Below are 6,000 nucleotides of genomic sequence, written 5' to 3'. Positions count from 1 at the left end.
AAATTTTTAAACCAGCTTTAGATATACAGAGAAGAAACAGAGTTGAAGATTATATGCACTTCAAACGGCACAAGTTAATGTACATTAACTTCTCAACCCTGGTGAGTTGTTGCAGTTGTATATGTGTTTAGGTTTTCAAACTAACTTACGATCTTCTTATGCTTAGAAGTCTAGAAAGAGAAACATTTTTTTTGTTTTCAAACTAACTTACAATCTTTTTACTTTAAGAAGTTTCGAAAGAGAGGAAGAAACCCCCTAACGTTTCTACTAAATATATTTCTCCTAATTTAACAATTTGTTGAAGATATTTTTTTTTCTCCTGATCGTCTTGGGACCCACGTCACTGTTGACAATTATAAGTCTTAAGTTGTGAAAGATTTTGTTTATTTAGGAACCAGATTAAACACCAAATATGACATCAGCTTAGAGATTCAACGAAGAATTCCTCTGGCAACAGATGCTACTTCGAGCTAAGTAAGCAATTGAGAAATGAAGCCCTCTCACGACAAACAAAAATCACGCGCTACAAATCTCTTCACATGCACGTCCTGCTGTATGATGCAGAAGCTTGGACATTCACCAACAGTGAGAGAAGGCGTTAGGAGCATTCGAGAGAAAAATTCTTCGGAAGATCAATGATCCTCAAGCGTTGGAACGATGAGCTGTATGAGCTATACCGCGACATTGACATAGTTAAGCGAATAAAAATTCAGCGATTTCGCTGGCTTAGTCATGTCGTGCGAAAGGAAGAAAGTGCTCAGGCTAGAAAGGTGTTTGATTCGATATCCGCAGGTAGAAAACGCATCTTTGGTGGACCTTCGATTTGTGGGCGCTCGGAACTACCAACTACCAACTGGCGACAGCAAGCTACTAATCGAGCTGACTGGCGAAGGCTACTCGACGCGAATAAAGACGACTCACGTCTGTAACGACCAACTAAGTAAATAAGTAAGTATATCTGCACTAAAAAAAATCTACACATATATTAAAAACGTTATTAGAAAGCATTCAAGTGCTGTACAGGCACTTTTCTCATATATATAAATCAGATACTGAAACCATATACAGACTTATTCTTCTGTAGAAAATATTTAAAATTGCAATATACATAAATTTTTCTTGAATAAAAACTTAACGGAAAAGTAACTTAAATTGTTTTGATTTCTCTTCGAGGAATTCTTCTTTGGAAATAAGATAAATCTGCTGCATTCACTTAGCCGCACTTTAATTTCCGTGTAAATCAATAGCATCTTTAGTTCTTACGCAGCAAAGCTGTAACTGTTTGTAATTTGCGTGAAAATATGATAATCTGATAGCGTTAAAGTATCTGATATCATGCAGAATATTATTGTATCGTGGCAGCAAAACGTTTCTCGTTACGAACTTTCTAGCCCTTCGTACTTGCTTCGAAAGCATGAAGAAGAATTTTATAAAATTAATATTTACACCTGTGTGTGTCCAATTGATAGCCAACGAATAAAGATTCGCTCTGAATGATATGATATACTAAAATACTACGGACACCGCGGATACTACGGACATATAAAAGTTTAATTATCATAAAGAAAATATTTATGAAATTAAACCACAAACTGCATATGCATACAAAGAATAACAACAAAACTATAAAAGTATCACAAATGCAATACGTACAATAGAGCAACGAGCCGAGGGGAAGGGAATGCTAGTAAACGTCTCATAGTGTGTTAAATGATGCACCTGTTGTCTTTAAGAGAATTGTTTTTCACTTCACAGCTAGATTACAATTGAGTAGATACAAAGAAAGGCAGGCAAGATTCATATTTCTTCTGCAGCAAATGCTATGACCAATGCTAAAACGTTTCCATTTCTTTACCCTATTCGTGCATTTTTACACAAATTATAAAGCAAGAAAAAATAACAAACCATTTGAATATTAAGTTTATTTATTGTAGATAACGAAGTATTATACTCGTATATACCAAAAACTTAGACTACTAATTCAGTAAGCGACAGTTTCTTAAGGCTGTGCAACAAATGCATGCTTCTCTCCATTGACCATGACCGTGCAACATCATCTGCAGTGGTAGCTTTCGACATCATCATCATATTCTTCTGCTTCTTCTGCTTAGTATTATTTTTCAGTGAATATCTATCTAACTATGGTTGTTTTTTGTCCCTTCTGTTTGATAAAACAAAATTTTTTTATCTTAAGGAAATTTTTTTGAATTACTTCTTTTTTTATTGCTGGATATTTTTCAAGGTTTTTATAAGTTTTTTCCTTTTTTCAGTGAACCTGTTCTTAAAATTCCCTATCACCTTTTTAAGTTGTGTATTCCTTCACTATGTGTATGGTACTTGGTCCAAACAAAAATGCATTCCCGAAGGAAACAGAATTGTTTTCTGTAGTGCCGACTTTGTGCTTAAGTGAACGTAAATTTCTCATAGTGTTGATGGCGGCAAGGACGCACTCAGTACACTCTACTGCAGTGATACTGTAATGAGTGTAGTTCAATGGATGAAAATTTATTTCGTATCCTTAGATAAGATTTTGTAGAAAATAATAATTTAACCAAAATTATGGTATTTTATTATTTATTATGGTTCCAATATTATTTTTAATTATAACTCTAAAGACAATATTGAAAACACCTAAAAAATACTAAGTTTCTATAAAAATATTCCTAACTGTACGAGTATCTATTTTGATTTCAATGTATTTCTCCAAAAAGATCTTCTATCTAAATATCGATCACAATTAATGTGTTTACCGATCCAATATTGTAATAACATACATAATAAATATTGGCCATACTTACACGACTATAAAATGAGATAAATGGAAAAGTATGGACTAATCAGTGTGTAATCCGACATAAAGTTCTGCTTTCAGGTGTAGTTATGAATTCAAGAATAAGAAAACTACCAAAAAATCTTGATATCGATTTATATTTAAAAATATAACATATAGATTCTGAACAACTATGGTGAACTTCTATAATTATTGACTATATGTGCATGACACCGTTATTAATTAAGCGATAAATATAATACATCTCGATTGCATCTCAGTCTTCAAAGCACTGTTAGAAACCTGGAGAGAATTTTGATATCCTCTCTGTACTTAGCAGAGAGCCTATTAGAGATTGTACTATGAGTACCGATCAGTTTATTATTATTTTATAAGTTATATTCCAATATCTGGGTATATATATTTTACACAGAGTACAAAATGGTACAAAACCAATTAATTGACGTTGGGCTCCTCGTTTAGTGAATTCTTCATGTTAAGGGACGTCATATATATATAGAATATATATAGAATATATATAGAATACATATTAGAATATAGAATATAAATTAGAATATAGAATATATATTAGAATATAGCATATATATTAGAATATAGAATTTATATTAGAATATAGAATATATATTAGAATATAGAATATTTATTAGAATATAGAATATATATTAGAATATACAATATATATTAGAATATAGAATATATATTAGAATATAGAATATATATTAGAATATAGAATTTATATTAGAATATAGAATATATATTAGAATATAGAATATTTATTAGAATATAGAATATATATTAGAATATACAATATATATTAGAATATAGAATATATATTAGAATATAGAATATATATTAGAATATAGAATATTTATTAGAATATAGAATATATATTAGAATATAGAATATATATTAGAATATAGAATATATATTAGAATATAGAATATATATTAGAATAAACAATAGTAATTGCATAATGCAATATGTCTTGTACTAAAATTCTTATAACTACTATTATTCATTTCATTACTATTACTAGTTACATTCATTATGCCTGATGTAGGGCGACAGAATACAGTAGACTACATTTATGGCCTAGTCTTTTCTTAAAACCATCATCAATATACGCATAACACACAAAGTTAAAAAGAAGCTGCTAATCTAAAGAAATTTCTATCTTTGTATCTGTGCATTCTTGCCTGTAGTTGCTAACTTATAGATACCAGCGCTACTATGTACTAAAGTTATTGTCGTTGCTACTATTGTTATTGTTATTGTTTTACGTTTTTTGTTTTTGTTTTTGTTTTATTTTATGAAAGAGTTGTTTGTTTGGCTTGGAATTCCCTTCAAGATATGCATGTCTTCCTCTCTTCTTCACAATGGAATGCAGTTTTATTTCGATTTCTGTCGTGGCCGATCTTAACGATTTTTCTTTACGATTTTCTGCTTGAACTGCTGCTAAAGATTTTGAATGCAATGAACAAAACAACAAAACAACAAAACAACAAAACAAAAATTGAGAGTTAAAAGATCAGAACGAGTAGAGAGTAGAAAAAACAAAACGAGTAGATTTAATTAATTATTTGTAACTTACGAAAAGATAGAAATTAATTTTAAAAGCTGATCAAATCATTTTATTAATAAAAAGATCTTTTTATAGACCCGTGCTTGCTGGCATAGAAAATTTATTCAATTAGATTTTAGTATACCTAGGAAAAAGAGTTGAGATGTATTAATGGAATTTCAATTTGATGGTGGTTACCTTCTTTTAGTGCTTCTATATTTCTAATGATTTAATCTTAGTTTTTGATCTTTATGTATTTTTTATATAATTAAAACTTATCAGGAAATTCGTAATTTAATATGGAAACCAAAAAAGTAACAATAATATTTTAACTGCACTAACCAGGGGAATTAGGCAATCAAGCATTCACAGTTCAATGTAGGATCAAAAACGTTAATGGAACCAATTTGGTATTTGAACTTCAATGGTTAAGTTGCATAAAAGGTTATCTCAAGTCGCGCATTAAATATTTTTTTATTATTTAATTTATTATAAGATAAAGAAAATATTACTATACCCAGAGCAAGCTAAAGGAAAAGGTTAGTGAATGAAATAAATTTTTTTGCTGATAACAACACAGTTGAATATTTATTTTTAGTTTGCAAATATCTAAACACTGCAAAGTATTAAAAAATTATTATATAATGAATTTCATACAGTGCTTTTAAATAATAAAATATGCTAGTCATAAGTTAGCACATAAAAATCTGTTGAGCTGTGCTTTATAATAGTTTTATACTTCATCTCGTAAGGAAAGAAACTGCAAATTGCATTGCAAGGGAAAAAAAATTGCAAATAATTAGCAACAAATTATTTATACTAATATTTCATCTGTGAGTTTTGTATCTTATGCATATAAGAATTTTTATTTGAAATATTCAAATATAACAAAAACCAATGCAAGTGCATCTTTTTCATGAACATCACGTTACTGAACTCCTCCTCGGTGGCTGCAGTTGCAGCAACAGAAAACGTGTTGATGATTTTGCTTAATGTGGATATAAATTTCTAACTTGGCACACGTAGTGTTGGCAGCAATCGCACTCATTGCCCAATGTCGTCTGTCTGCAATATTTCTGCATTTGCTTGCATTAAAGAGAACGATTAGAGATGCATTTGAATTTGCAAAAATAAATAAATTTTAAAATATAAATGCATAAATAAACAGATATATAATATTCGACTTATTTTTATTCATGAAATCATAATTCCTATTAAATAAATATGTAATTATTCACTTATTAATTAATTATTCACCTATTTAATATAACAAAATAGAGGCCAAGAGCTGCAGCAATACTACTATAAGAGTCCATTGCAAATAGAAAAAGTACTACAATAATAGAAAGCAGCTATGCTGAAAAGCTGTTCAAAATTCGTCAATTAAATGTTTACAACCTGAATTATGTGTTATGAATTACTATATGACTTTTAAACTATATTTAGTTGATGAAAAGGAAATAATTGTACCAAGCACTACGACCATAACTGATGTTTTGTGCTGCTAACCGACTCTAAATGAACAAAAGATTATTCATCTTTTGAATGATATGTCATCCTCACACCAGACGGGGATAGGAACTCTCAGTAGTTTCTGTACTCCAGATCAAAACTGTATGTAGATGGTAGACAGAAGATGCAAACATTT

Source organism: Teleopsis dalmanni, chromosome 1, assembly GCF_002237135.1.
Source record: "Teleopsis dalmanni isolate 2A chromosome 1, ASM223713v2, whole genome shotgun sequence".
NCBI classification, from domain to species: Eukaryota; Metazoa; Arthropoda; class Insecta; order Diptera; family Diopsidae; genus Teleopsis; species Teleopsis dalmanni.
The sequence above is the reverse complement of the archived record's forward strand: the minus strand, read 5'-3'. Positions refer to the sequence as shown.